At 42.7% G+C, this 14,855-nt stretch overlaps 1 protein-coding gene across 3 annotated transcripts in view; it reads right to left on the bottom strand.

The window, feature by feature from the left end:
• Positions 1 to 14,855, bottom strand: part of MBD5 (methyl-CpG binding domain protein 5) — a 107,446-nt gene that overhangs the window by 55,335 nt on the left and 37,256 nt on the right. For all 3 annotated transcript variants that reach the window (XM_066190432.1, XM_066190431.1, XM_066190433.1), the window contains exon 2: positions 9,457 to 9,555. The gene's annotated coding sequence lies outside the window, so the exon portion shown is untranslated. The remainder of the gene's footprint in view (positions 1 to 9,456; positions 9,556 to 14,855) is intronic.

The raw sequence follows: 14,855 nt of genomic DNA, 5'->3' as shown, positions 1-14,855 counted from the left end.
TCCCAAATCCCTGAAGCTGTTTTTGGCCTGGTTCTGGTGAACCGCTGGAACAACACCACCTGAAGAGACGGTTTGGTTCCTGCAAAGGCCTTCAGTGCTGTTCTCCTGTCAGAATCCATCCAGAGGTACCACATGTGGCCCCTACTGACAGCTGTGTAAAATTAAATCGCCCTAATTAGGCAGCCAGCAGGCCCTCCCAGTCTTCATTAGGTGCTTAGGAAATGTCAAAAGGAAAAAGCATCCAGGCCCTGGAGATCACCAACCTTTGCCTGTGAAACCACACCAAACCCACGCCTTTGAGTGAAAAGGAGATAAAATCCAAGTTTTTCTAATGTTCAAAGGATGCCTTGAAGGTGTTGCAGGTTTTCAACTATTTGTGCATTTTCTTTAGAAGCACAGATCAGGTTTTTGCTTTATTTTTTATTTTTATTGTTCTATTTTGCTCTCTAGTCTTGAAAGCATCAACTCAGCGTTCTGAGCTTTCAGAAATATTTTATTTTCTTTTACGGTCAGGCCTTGAGCTGCTGTGAACAAGGACAAACTCAGGATCCATTTGGACAAATCCAGACGTGCCACAGGTTGTCCCACCACTCACTTTTGTTGGCCAAACCCTGAATTCAGTAATTTATTAAACTTAAATCATCAAGTTGCAGGTGTCACGGGAAGATCTACTGATAGAAGAATTCATGTTTATTTTCTTTAGACCTTTACAAGAAAACCTCATCAGAAACATCTTCAATACTCCTCCAAAATCCGTATTTTTTCCCTTTTATTGGAGCTACAGAAGCATGGAAATGAACAAGAGGGATGGCTTCAGCACTGACAGTGTTTCTAGATGAGTTCAAGGACAGGGAAGAAGAAATTTAACTGGTTTGGCATCTCTGTCCATCTTGCAAAGCCTGATGCAGAGTTACCTAAATGTCTGAAAAGCAGAAGGGTCAGGTATTTTGGAATGAGAGGCCTTTCCAGAATGCAGGAATGGAACAATGAAAATTCAGGAATGGAGCACTGAAATTCAGGAATGGAACACTGAAATTCAGTCATTACAGAGCTGTGGTCGTGATCCTGTGATTTGGGCATGTAACTGAAATGCTTTTTCAGCTCAGGACTCCAGGATCCAGCAATTCCAGCTGGACAATCCTCAATGCTTTAAAATCACCTTTTTATCATCACAAAATCATGTTTAGTTCACTGCTAGAACACACAGTTCAATCCTACATTCACATTTTATAAATTTCTATTTCCACCTAAACAAACGATTTACTGTTGTGTCAGTCCAGCAGATCTTTTGTATGCTGTGGTTTGGGGTTTTTTCCCTCCCTTTTCAGTGAATCCTTCCCATTATTGCGAATATTCCATGAGACTGAATCTAAGCTAGAATTTACTCTAAGGAGCACAGCCCTGCTATTCCACCCAGGAAGGAAGAGTGTGTAATCCTTGTCCCCTTCTCTTTATCCCACTTTTCAAGTTCACTTCCCAGGCTGAGGGGCTAAACTGCTTTCAGCTTCTTACATCCTTCTGGATTTAGGGATTGATCACAGAGGAGGGAGCCAGACCCTTCTTTCCCTCCAGCCAGAAATGTAATCCCCCTGACCTGAACCCAAAAATCACTTTTGGTTTTAGCTCTTCCTCCAGAATCTCTCCGCAAGGGGAGAGGACAAACCGTGCTGGAATTCTCTCAGTCCATGCCTGGAGTGCAGGCTCTGAATACACAGCAATGCCATTTTATCTCCCCCAGAATTTGGTGTTTAACTATTTATTTGGGACAGCACAAGCCTTGCCTTCACAAATGTTTTAGTCTCTGGAAAAAAAAAAAAAAAAATCTGTTTAAAATCTACCGCATTGTGGCTATCAGTAATTTAGGGGATAAAAAACCAAGGCACATCAGGAGTGCAGCTACAAACGTGGCACTTTATAAATCAAATTTATGCCACAGAGGCAGAGCAGGAGGACACTGGGCTGTGCTCCTCAGCTCCCTGGTCGGGAGATCATTTCCACACAAATGCCTTGCACAAACTTTTCCCAGCTGGCATCGTTTTTCCTTTTCGCAAGAAGTGCAAGAAAAGGCTGAAGCACGAGCGCACCTGAGGGAGGTGCACAGGGAATAATGGACTGCACCAACAACAAGCAAAAATACAGTTAGGAAGGATTTAATATGTATAAAACACAGAAAACGTCTCAGTCCAGAACACAGAATGGGGAAAGTTGGAAAAGATTTCCGAGATCATCCAGATGAGAGGTAGAGGAGGAGTAATTTTATATAAAATGCAATTTGTTACTATTAGGGGTGATTAATATGGGAACAGTTCTCTGGGTGCTGTGGTGAGCTCAGTGTCAGTGCCAGGCTCTGAAACACGATCGGGGAGCCGTGAGCAGGCTCTGTGCAAGGTGAGAGCCTGGCAGCTGCAGGGAGGCTGGGAACACTCACCGGGCTGCACGCTGCCCTGGGGCTGCTTGAATTCACACAAGCCCAGCAGGGATGGCCTTGGAAAGGCATCCCATCCCACCCCTGCCATGGGCTGGGACACCTTCCACCAGCCCAGGCTGCTCCAAACCCTGTCCAACCTGGCCTGGGACACTGCCAGGGATCCAGGGGCAGCCACAGCAAATCTGGGAATTCCAGCCCAGCCAGGAATTCCCAATCTCCCATCCAGCCCTGCCCTATGGCAGTGGGAAGCCATTCCCTGTGTCCTGTCCCTGCAGCCCTTGTCCCCAGTCCCTCTGCAGCTCTCCTGGAGTCCTCTGGGAACTGGAAATTCACCCCAGAGCCATTCCTTACTCTCCCTTGGATGCCTAGAATAGAAAAAGGACCTGTTTGGGGCAGGAAATGAAATCCTGCAGGCAGCAGATCCAGAGGTGTCAGACACAACCACACAAGTCAGTGAGGGCCCCGCTCCCATCTTCACCCCAGGATGGGTTTCCCAACAAGCATTCCTGGTCTGAAAGGATTCTCTCATGGATCCCCTCTTGACAAAAGCACTCACATGTAACTTTGGGCATTAAACACGGGCTCTCAGAGTCTGTTTTTCCAGGGAACAGGTGTGTGATTCCCACCTCCTGCTCTGGTCTCATCAGCGTGTCCTTATCCCAGTCCCTGCAGCTGCAGCCAGGCTGGTCCTCCATAATTATAAACCATCTTGAACTGGAATTTTAGCTCCACATTCCTGCAGCCCAAATCAAAACTATTCACGGAGAATGCGTAATTTTGTATTTTAAATACGTTTAGATGGGACCATCAGGATAATCTGAGGGCACTGGCCCTCCTGCAGAAACATCTGTGTCAAAGCAGGGACTTGTCCCTTTCTGGTGGGTCTATTTTTAAAAGCTTGGAATGTATTTTAGATTTTAGATCATCAAGGAAATGCAATTTAAGACAAATCAGAAAAATCAGTTTTATGTATGGACTAGTTCATAATCATGATTCCCACTGAAAAGGCATTGGAAAAAAAAAGCCTTTTAAGTACTAAGAAAGAGAAAAACCAAGCGAATTATGGAAAAAACATTTGGTGGGATCTCCCAGATTTTATGGCCTTGTGCTCAGGAAGGTGCCTGGCTCACCTTTAAACCCTCACAATCCTTTCCAAGGGGAGACATTGTAGAAGAGGTGGATTTCACAGGATTGCAGAACAGGGCCACCCACAGCCTTAACAATCCTCTGACAGCTGGAAAAATCAGCCCAATACTGACAGTCTGGCTTTACTGTTTTAAAGCAGCATCACCTGGATCAGGGATCTGCTGCCTTGCACTTTAAGTGGCATCATAAGGTAGAAAGACACCAGGAATGGTGCAAAGAACCCCAGCTGAAGGCAGTGCGTGATGGGGATACACCGAATTTTATACTCTGGGAATACAATATAAACTGCAAGCTGCTCCATGAGAACTTCACTGCACACAAAGAGGATCCTCCAGTCAGAACACCCACGTGTCAGACTATCCCCGAGTGCCATTGTGCCTCCTGTCACCTGCTCATTTCCCTGCAGGATCTGTCCTCTGCAAATGTCACTCGCTGCCACTCAAATGCTGAAATTGTGCTGCTCATAAGACGAAAATTAGGGGAAAAGAAATATATATAGGTCTGAACCAACATAAACGTCTGCACTGGCAAAGGTATAAAACTTCCTTTAAAAAACTTCCAAATAAAAATGAGCAGCATGAAAAAATGGTGTCAGAATCATCTAGGGGAGGTTAAATATACATTATTTACATTATATACATTACCAACCTATAATATTTATCATTTTCCTCTGTTGCCTTTTCTTGAAGGGGCACCTGTGGCCAGGTTTTGCTTTTCCCTTGTTGGGACAGGAATTAAACAAGAATTCACTCCTGGGATCTACTTCCTGATGAACTACTCACTATCAATTACAGGAATTAAACAAGAATTCACTCCTGGATTTACTTCCTGATGAACCATCGATTATCAAATGGCACAAAGATTCACCAGTGAACAGCCCCATTCATGTGGTATGGAAACAAGGATCACCTCAAATAGATTCCTGCTCCCGTGGAGAATTCACTGGGATCTGTGTCCTAAACACTTTTAGTTCCTGGATTAAGGAGTGATGCAAAAAGAGGAGATATTTTACCTTTTGTTGAGTTTTTAAATAGAAGCTTCAGCTCATTTCCCTTTTCCTGAACTCAGCAGCTTTTGCCCCCACTCTCAGAATGGCACCGATGAACTGAGGGTGGGGTTTGGATTGGACTCTGTGACCTTAAAGGTCTTTTCCAACCCAAATAACCCCGTGATTCTGTGAGGAAACCTCAAAGAAATGTGATGGATCCTTTGAAGTGATCCAAACTTAGTTTGGGAGGCTGAGCCAAAGCCAACTATGGCAATTGCTGACCCACCTTGGGGAGAATCTTTACCTCTCAGGAATGTGGTCAAAAAGAAAAAGAACCTTTTTTGCGTTCAGCTGTGGGGCAGCACCACAGGTTTGGAGAGGAAGAGAGGCCCTTTTCTTCAGAAAGTTGCTGTGATTGATTTTAGAAGCATCCCTGGTTTTAATTTGCAAGCATTTCCCCGGACTGGGATCCTTCTAGGAAAAGGCCAGTGGAGAATCTCAAAAATGATAATGCTTTCCTTAAGCATTTCAATTCATTTTTCACCATGACAGTGGCCCTCCAAGGATGTGAATTGATGGGAAAGGGAAAAGCAAACAAAACTGAAGCACAAAATGAAAATAAGAATCCCTTCACAACCTTCCAGGCCACCCTCATGTAAAAAAACTCAACTTTTTTTTAAGTTTTCTTTAACAGCCACATTTTAAATTTGCTGCCCTTGAACTTCCCCCTTTTTCTTTTTTTTTTTTTAAGAAGGAATTATTCAGACAAAAATCAATGATCTGAGTTAGGTCTGGTGTTTCAAAAGAAAAGAATAATCTGCTTTATCTTAAGTACTACACTATACATTCTTTTCTTAAATGTTATTTACAATTAATAAATAATGACAGGAGCTCTTATCTGTTACTTCGAACCAGCAGCCCTTTCAGCAAAAACATGTGGCTTTTACTTCACAGAAATTTCTTGTGAAATTTCAGGAAAACCTGAGGATGGAGATATGTAACATTTTCTAATACCACAGCCTGAAATAATCCAAACCCTCAACATTTTCTGGAGATATCCCAAGAACCTCAAAACTTTCTCGAGGTCTCCAGGTTCCTGGGGTGGTAGGAAGCCAATCTTTAGCTTTGCTAAGAAAAATTAACTATTAAAAAATTAACTGGAAGAATTTTGCTCTTTTGATATGAATTTTAAAGAGAGAGGCACTGCAGGATCAGAAAGTTTTGCATTACTTAAACATTTAACTTTGAAATCACAACTAAATCCCTGAGCTTGATTAATTTGCTTACAATAAAGGAAATGTTGAGAACATTTCCTTTTGTTCAGGGTGCCTGCTGCTCCAATTTTTCAAAATGAAAAGCCTTTGTAGTTGGTTTTATTTACAATATCTGTGCAAGGCAAAATTCAAAACGCCAGCCCAGAATTCAGGTTCAGAAGGAGCAGCTGGAAGAGAAGAGGGGATCATGGAAAACCAACTCCTTGCTCTGTGCAAAAACTTGGCAGAAGTGGTACAGAAATTCTTGCTCAGGCAGAGTACAATTTATCAAACCTACTACACTTCAAACGTACTTGGAAAATTTGGCTCTAAAACGCTCCTAAAAGTTGTGATAATTACGAGCAACATCAGGAAAATGTCTTTTTTTTTTTTTTTTACCCCAAATCCTTTAAATAATTTCTGTAGGGAAAAAAAAATATTCAAATGAAGTAGGTCTCCTTTTATTAAATTTAAGGAGGCAGAATTCGTTTATACCTTGCTTTAGAGGGAGCACCTTGGGATTTCACCACACTCCAAGCCTTTCATATGGAAAGAAGACAGAGCGAGACAGAAAACTGATTGTTCTCAGCAAAACATCAGGGCTTCAGGAAAAGGCAACCCAGCTCCTTGCTTTTAATGACAACTCAGGAGAAAGAGGCTGAGAAGAAAAGTGTTGGAACCCAAAGCTGCTCCCTGCGTGCCTGAGGATAACCCCAACACAAAGGCTGGGAGTGGCAGAGTTGGGAGCACAGTCAAGGCTCTGTGCGCACGGGAATGAAACAGCTCCAGCAGTTCTGGAGTCTGGAGTTTGCCCAGGAATGTCTGAGACACAACAAAACCTGGAGCTGGGGATGGCACAGGGCACTGCAGGTGTCTGCAGGGCACCAAACTCCTTCCAATCCCACACTGGAATTGTCCATGGTTAAAGAGATGAACGGATGCAAACCTCACTCATCCCTCCTGGGTCTGCAGATCCAGTTTCTGTGTTATTAGTGCTGCACTGATTCATTTATTCAACAACACAAGGAAAACCCGGAGCTGCTGGAGAGTCCAGAGGAGGCCACAGAGCTGCTCCAGGGCTGGAGCCCCTCTGGAGCCAGGCTGGCAGAGCTGGGAATGTTCCCCTGGAGAAGGGAAGGATCCTCCAGGAGAGCTGCAGAGGGACTGGGGACAAGGGCTGCAGGGACAGGACACAGGGAATGGCTTCCCACTGCCACAGGGCAGGGCTGCATGGGGGATTGGGAATTGGGAATTCCCAGATTTGCTGTGGCTGCCCCTGGATCCCTGGAAGAGCCCAAGGCCAGGCTGAAGCAGCTTAGAGCACCCTGGGATGGTGGAAGGAATCCCTGCCATGGAACTGGATGAATTTTAATCTCCCTTCCAACGCAAACCAGTGTGGCATTCTCCAAAACCTGCTGCTAAAAGGTGCAAGAAATCACAAAAAACGAATTGTGAATTCCATCTGCAGGGAAAGGCCTGAACATCCCTGAGGAAGGAAGGATTGAACAACGAAAGGCAGCGGATTGCTGGTTAAATTCCATCGATTTAATGGAAGGGTTTCCTACGGAGGAAAATAGCAATGTTATCATATAATTAAAGATAATGCCCGAGGTCTGGAGTGGGTGAGGCTGGGACAGGAAGGTTTGGGAGTCTTGGACTACCCAGGAATGTGGATTCCAGCCAGAGAGCCCCCGCTTTTAAAAATAGATCAAATGGACCAGCAGCAGTGGCTGCAATACCTGCACAGCTGTGAGCACTTTGGTGGGGGAAAGAAAAATTAAAAAGAGTACAAAATACAAGTTAAGATGCTGAGAATGAGAACTAAATGTTTTCTTGGATTTCACTGGAGCATCCTGAGGTTCATCCACATGTACATATTAAAACTTCAGGAAGTAACCGGTACAACATGAACCTCACAGAGAAAACTACTTTCCCTGCCCTAGTTTTTCATGTAGAAAAAAAAAAGGGTTTTTTCAGCACCCAAACACAGACTTCGATAATTATTCCCCCAAAACATTTGGTTTTCCAAATGGTGTAGATTCCCCTTTTAGCATAAATGAAAACATATGCACAGGTCTGTCCTGGAAGGGAAGAGTGACAACAAAACAAACCCAACCCCTCAATAAGGCAGAGGTATAAATAACCTCTCTTGGCTCTGTTGGGCTTTTAAATGGAAAAATCTTCCTTCTGAGGGTCAAAAAAATCCCCAAACGAAGGGAAAATAAAAAGGGAAGAGAACTGCCTTCGTTTTTTTCCTTCATTTTCAAAGGCTCCATAAATGAGACACTTAATTTGTGTGGGCCAACAAAGCACTTCCAAGAATTCTCTATTGATACTGCTAGAAAATAGAGATTATATGTATGTATCCATTATTTATGTATTAGAGAGATATGTATTAGAAAGATTTGCAGAATGAGCCCTTTGCCCAGCAGATCCTGACTTGACTAAAAGAAGGAAATTAATTACAAACACTGAATAAACTTTGTACTTAAATCAGTTTTAACTGTGCTGCACCAGAGCATCACCAGGGCCTCGGCAGGCTAAGAGCAGTGGAGGTTGCATTCCTCAAATCCCCACCTCCTAAGAGGCATCCAAAGTTCAGATCTGAGATTTAAGGAGCTCATCCATGAGTTTCTCCAGGCCTTTATTCAAGAGCATTTGACAGGCTTCGCTTTGAAAAGCCTCAGCTCCAGTTGGTGCCTCCAGAAGTTCAAAACTTTAAGCTGGAGCCTCATTTTGGACCTCTCTGCCCGAGCAAAGAAAAGCAAATATGTAAATTCCCAGCGAATTCAAGTGGCCCATTAGGAGCTCAATTATATTCTGAAATGATGTCTTAATTGGTTTGCTCATAGACGAGCTGTACTGCTAACCAAAAAAATCTACTGCCATAATCAGCACTAAATTTCAGATATTGCCACACATTAAATTAACAGCAGATAATGAGTGGGGAAAATTAGCTCGATTTCCATAATAAGGGGAAAAAAAAAAAAAAAGTCCCATATTACCTATGGTGTTACACAGAGTTACTTTCAAAATAGGAAAAAAAAAAAAGATCCGTAAACAAAACTCTCCTGAATATCCTCACATTTATTTGGATCGTTTATTGATAATAAATAATGCAAGCAAAGAAAATAAATGGCACAGGACACAACAGGTTGGCGCTTTCGATATTTAATTTAAAAGAAGTCAGACTTCTAAAATTCTATAGAAATTTTTCAAGAGATTTACCAGTGTTTTATCCTTTTTTCACCCAATTTTTGTCTTTCTGAGCGTAAGCCCCATCCTCAACTACTGTCGAGATTATAGATTTGTTGGTTCTCAGCAGCACCACAAAAATATTGCAACTGATCTGCAGGTCAAAACACTCATGACAAAAGAAGAATAAAGAAAAACATTAAGTGCAGGACGAAAAAGAGAAGCTAAGGAAGGAGGGATATTCCTGTAACTAAAAGGAGGAGAAGAAACTGAGCTCTTTCCACGGATATTATTTTTCACTTCAGAATAAATAAACGTTAAAAATGAGGTTAAAAGCTGGCAGACTTGGTCAGACTCCCGAATTTCAGCTGCTGCTCAGTTCTGGAGGAGAAAAATGAATTCATGACTTGGAGACAAAAGCATCATGTGGATTATTTGAGTTTTACCTTTGCTGTGTGAAGGAAACAGATTTTCAGAGATCTTGTCTGTAAGTGATATAATCTTCAACAGTGCTGCCTCCAGCGACCACCATCGTCAGCAAGGATCTGCACAACAACACCAGAGCACAAAGTCAGCCAGGAGAGCTAAATACTGACTGATCTATTCATTAAAAAAAGACACAATTTCATGCAATACATGAATTTAGGAGCTGCTGAAACAGTCGCTACGTGGGAAGGGATTGATCTGCTTGAGGGATATGAAAATTACTCTGCATTAGTATATTTAAAAATACACCTGACTTGGGGAATTCACCGCTCTACCAAAATAACAACAGCAAGGATCCCGTGAGTTCAAATTCCAATTAAATAAAATTACAAATTAGTACTGAAATGTGACATATTATAAGCACTAACAGATTATGAGAAGTTAAATCACCTCCCTAGTCTGAGATGAAAGGTAACTTTAAGACAAGGTCACTATAAATGCCAGTTATGCTTTTAAAAAAATAAAATTATTCAACAATATAACCCCAGAGAACAATTGGTTAGTGTTGCTTTCATATCTCAGCACTGCAGCTATGCAAAGATAAATATAAAAAATTAGATCACAAGAAAACTCATCAGCCCCTAAAGTTTTTGTCTTGTAAACTATTTTTTTTTCTTTTTTTTTTTTTAACTCAGTCAATTCCACTTGGTTTAGACTTGTTAAGACGAATTTCCAGATATGCATCAAGGTGGGGTTGAGAGGCAGGAGGGGAATGGAAAGAAAGGGTTTTTTTGTAATTGAAGGCTCAAGGAAGACCTGGGATTCAGAGAAGTTTCTGTGAAACAAGAGGTGAAAAAGATGTGGAGATGAGCTCAGCATCACTGAACAACCCAAGAGGTCCAGGGGCACCTGGAGGTGGCACCCAGGGCCCTGGTGACAAGGTGGGCATGGTCACAGCTGGGACCCCACGACCTTGGAGGGCTTTTCCAACCCCAAACCCACTAAACCCAAACCAATCCCCTTTAAATCCACACCTTGTGCAGCCCAAACCTACAAGCCCTTAGAATCAGGAGTAATTCAGGTTGGGAAAAGCCTTTGGGATCACCAAGGTCAAGCTGCAGCACTTTGTGACAGCTCTGCTGGCTTTGGTGTCCTTTAATTTGTCCTTTATTTGGTCAAAGCCTAAGCCTAACCCAACAAAGCCCAAGGAATGAAGTGACACAGAAGCCAAGGCAGGATCCAACAGCTGATTTCTTTCACGAGCTCAGCACAGAAGTTTGGATCAGCAGCTCCAAAGAGGAAAGTTCACCTGCTGAAAACTGGGAAATGGATTGAGAATTGGAGAGAAAAGTGGTATTTTAAAGGGAGAACACATCATATGGAGCAGCTCTGGGATGATAATATTTCACTGTGCCGCTTTAAAAAGATCTTGTTCGGAGTCTCCAAAGTGGTTCTGTGTCTTCCCTTAAAGTGACTTTGTTCACATAATTTGGTGTTGAGATTTTCTATCCACTCTGCCTCAAACCTCCCATTCAGTTCTTCATCTCCCCAGATTTTCTTCAGTGCCACGAAAAGATCTGTATTTTATTTTATTTTTTTTGCCTGACAAACAAATCATTCTCACGTCGCCTTTTGTGTTAACAGACGACATTTTCTATGTTCTTTGTGAACTGCACAGCCACAATCCAGATATTTAAACTCTGCTCCCGCTGCAGATGTTATTTCTGATCAGATTTAATCATCACTCTCAAACAGAACAACTGCAATAATTGTAAGGGTATCATTAATTTTGTTCTCAAAACCTCTAAGCCTTCTCCAAGGGCTTGGAGCATCACAGCCCTGGGAAGAAATTTCTTCTGTGTTTAACCACATCTTTCAAGGGATTCTGCTGAATTTCATGGGATTTGTTAATTTTGCTGAATGGCACCCCAGCGTTTCATTTTTATTTCTTCTGATTTTATCATCAACACCCAGAGACCAGGAGGAGTCACCGTGACCTCACCTCCAATTCATGGGAATTTACTGATGAAATGAAATGCTTCCTGTCGAAGAACACGTGATGTTATTTATAGCGTTGATTCCTGTAAAACATTTGATACACAAAGACAGAATTCCACAGAATTCCAGGATGGTTTGGGTTGGAAGGGAGCTCAAAGCCCATCCAGTGCCACCCCTGCCATGGACAGGGACAGCTTCCACTATCCCCGGCTCCTCCAAGCCCCATCCAACAGATCCCTGTGGATCCTGGACACCCTTTCCTGCTCACCACAGCCCAGGAGTGCCTGCCATTCCTTTGTGCTGCTCTTCAGGTGCTCCCTGTTCTTCTTTTTAGAATCTTTTTTTTCTGTTTTTCTTCTGTTCTCCAGCACCTTATTTTGAATGTTGTTCCTCTAAATATCCCAGAGTATGAAGAGTTGGTTCTACAGGATTCTGCATCCTAGTCTGGTGCCAACCCACCAAACATATGTCTCTGCTCAAATGGAAGAATCTGTTTTGATTTCTCTTTTTTTTTTTTTTTGAAATTTCTTCCTGGACTGGGGACAAAACATTTCTTTAGATACAACTCAACATTTAGAATCTTCTGAGACACGAAACTTCCTATAAAATTTTTGTTAATTTATTCCCATGCAACAACTTGGACGGAGCTGAACTGTCTGAATACGCGACAAGGAATATTAAACGTTCAGAATTTCATCACTAAATCAAAATTTATTTTGAAATTCCTGGCTGGGAGGGTGGGGAGGAGCTGGAATGGATTTTCCAGAGAAGCTGTGGCTGCCCCTGGATCCCTGGAAGTGTCCAGGGTCAGGTTGGATGGGCTTGGAGCACCCTGGAATGGTGGAAGGTGTCCCAGCCCATGGCAGGGGGTGGCACTGGATGGGATTTAAAGTCCTTTAAGCCCAACCCACTCCAGGATTCCATGACAACTCTTCAATCTCATGCTTGACAAACACGCCTGAGCTTCCTGGAGATGTTTAGGAATGAAAAGAAACCCATCAGCTCAGACAGGTGCAAAATCTGCCATCATTTTCTGTTAGACGAGGGAGTATTTGGGATGCACCACCACAGAAAACACTCCGAAGCCTCTCTGCAGTTTCCAGCAGTTGTTGCCTCTGGGAGGTGTTTTTCTTGTTTGTGAGAACAAAAAAATAAAAAAAATAAAAATCCTTCCAGTCACATGAAAATTATTCCACAGCAAGATAAATGCAGAAATTTTCGATGCATAACACAAGATCTGCACACAGAGTCAGGAAAATAGTTCCTGATTTTTTTTTTTTTTTTTTTGTAATGGCAAATGTAAAGGAGCAGCAGACTGGAAAACACAGTGAAGGGATCTTGGTATTTTCACACCTGAGGGGTGCAGTGCAGGAGCAGGGCTGGATTCTCCTCCGAGCTCAGAACTCCCGGCATGATCCAAACGCTACCTCTGGAGAAGGAGGAGGAGGAAGACACGAGTGTTTTTCCTTGTCTTATTCCACAGTAATGCTGAAAAGGCTGCCTCGATCTTCCTTTTAAATGAATAGTTTGCAGTGAGAAATAAATAAAGCAGGTCGGATTGTTTTTGTCAGAGATGAGCGAGCAAGGACTAATGAGATCACATGACAGATGAGTCTACTCCAGGATTGTCCTAAGGAAGAATTCCAGCCCTCTTTTAACTGTTATTTACCATTTTATTGACACCAGCAGAAGAGAATTTTTTAACTACCATCAGAAGACAAGAAGATGTTTTAAATGAAAGTAGGAGAGCCTCACCAATTTCAAAATTTCATTCTGGGGATGCTGTGCTGTATTCTGCACCAGATACTTCTCTCTGTATATTCACATTTAAGCCTAACCCACGTATCCTACCTAAGTATTATATGTACATGAGTATATAGAGGAAAAAAATGTGTGTTTCTCTGAGCATATAGACAACAGATAGTTCGTTTTTCACTCCAGGCAAAATCCCAGCGCTATCAGAATTTCTGAGAACCAAAATATTTCTGAAGGAAATAAATCCCCCCAGCCCTCAACAAGACACAAACTCCATTAGGAAGAAATCCCATTTATCTTCCAAACACCAATATCTCCATTTTCTTCCCTTTCTGGATGACTTTTTTAGCAGCTAATCTCTCTTTAAAGCTGAACAGAGTTAAGGGAACACAGAAGAGGTCACGGAGTGGGAGAGTTGGGAATGTTCAGCTGGAGAAGGGAAGGATCCAGGGAAAACCCAGAGCCTGAAGGGGCTCTAGGAGAGCTGCAGAGGGACTGGGGACAAGGGCTGGAGGGACAGGACACAGGGAATGGCTTCCCACTGCCACAGGGGCAGGGCTGGGTGGGATTTTAGGAAGGAATTCCACGGACTGAGTTAATTTCCAAGAGTTTTCCTCGCTCTGAGTAGCCCAGAAATGCAGAGATGGGAAGAGTCCCTCATTCATGGAAATTGAACGGGGAAAAGTAAGCCCAGTGCCACGCTAAAGGAAATTATCATCCCCGGCAAACTAGGTCACAGGAGTGAGTAGTTTACTAAATATAAACTTTCTTTGTAGTCAGGCAACCACCGTCAGAGTAATGAGATTTACTCATATTTCACCCAAGTGCTCTCTGCGTTCAGACTCATTAAAATAACCAAGCGACCACTCACACGGCCCTCACCCTCTCAGGTGACGCAGCAGCAAATTTAACAACCTCAAAAATAAAAAATAATAAAAAAAACCCAATCAAAAAAAAAAAAAAAAAAAAAAAAAAAAAGAGGGAAAAAAAAGGATTTTGGCCTTTTATAATTGCTAAATAATAAAAGAAACCCCTCTGCACCTCCACAAACATCCCCGCAAACATCCCGAGCGTCATTCTCTTCCCAAGTCACGTGGAGGTGACGGAACCCACAAATCCGTGGTGGCACAGGGACTTTTAGTGACCTCCTCAAACCTCTGCCATGCTGCTGACACACTTGGAAGGGCAACACGAAATTCCTGACATCTTCCAATCCTGTGAAGAGCCAGGGCTCTCCCAAAAATTGTAAAACTCCGGAAAAATGAATGGAAGGCTGAGAACGTTCCCTTGTTGTTTATTTATTTTTGTGTGTGTGTGTTTGGAGGAAGAAAAGAGAAAAATATTTTTTCCAGCCATGCAAGTATCAGTGTGTTTATAACAGGATGTTCTTCCTCTGCTGTTTGGATGGTTCCAAAAATATTCCCCCTCTGGTTTGTGGCAGTGGCTGTCACCCTGACAGCGTTCGCTGCCTCCAGGGCAGGCTGCGTCTGTAACAAATCTGCACAGGCAACTGATGCCACACTCTCATTTCTGCTCAACTTAGAGCTAAAAAAACTGAATTAGACAACTGTGGAGACAAAGCTTTAATTTCTGGATGGTTTAAAAACCTGCAAAGACGGTGCAGGTTGGGCTAAAAGTTCTATTTTTGGTGGGGGTTTTGAGACAA

The sequence above is a fragment of the Chamaea fasciata genome, unplaced genomic scaffold (genome assembly GCF_029207755.1).
Source record: "Chamaea fasciata isolate MVZ Bird 193981 ecotype frontalis unplaced genomic scaffold, bChaFas1.0.hap1 SCAF_8, whole genome shotgun sequence".
In the NCBI taxonomy this organism is placed as follows: domain Eukaryota; kingdom Metazoa; phylum Chordata; class Aves; order Passeriformes; family Sylviidae; genus Chamaea; species Chamaea fasciata.
This window is presented reverse-complemented; position numbering and strand designations above follow the sequence as displayed.